Consider the following 220-nt stretch of genomic DNA (forward strand, 5'->3'; position numbering starts at 1 on the left):
GCCACCCCCCACCATGCCGCCCCGCTGTCCCCGCCGTGCCACCCTGTTGTCCCCAACCATGCCACCCCCCACCATGCCGCCCCGCTGTCCCCCACCATGCCACCCTGTTGTCCCCACCATGCCACCCCCCACCATGCCGCCCCCGCTGTCCCCGCCATGCCACCCTGTTGTCCCCACCATGCCACCCCCCACCATGCCGCCCCCGCTGTCCCCCGCCATG

Source organism: Falco biarmicus, chromosome 19, assembly GCF_023638135.1.
Source record: "Falco biarmicus isolate bFalBia1 chromosome 19, bFalBia1.pri, whole genome shotgun sequence".
Classification (NCBI taxonomy): Eukaryota; Metazoa; Chordata; class Aves; order Falconiformes; family Falconidae; genus Falco; species Falco biarmicus.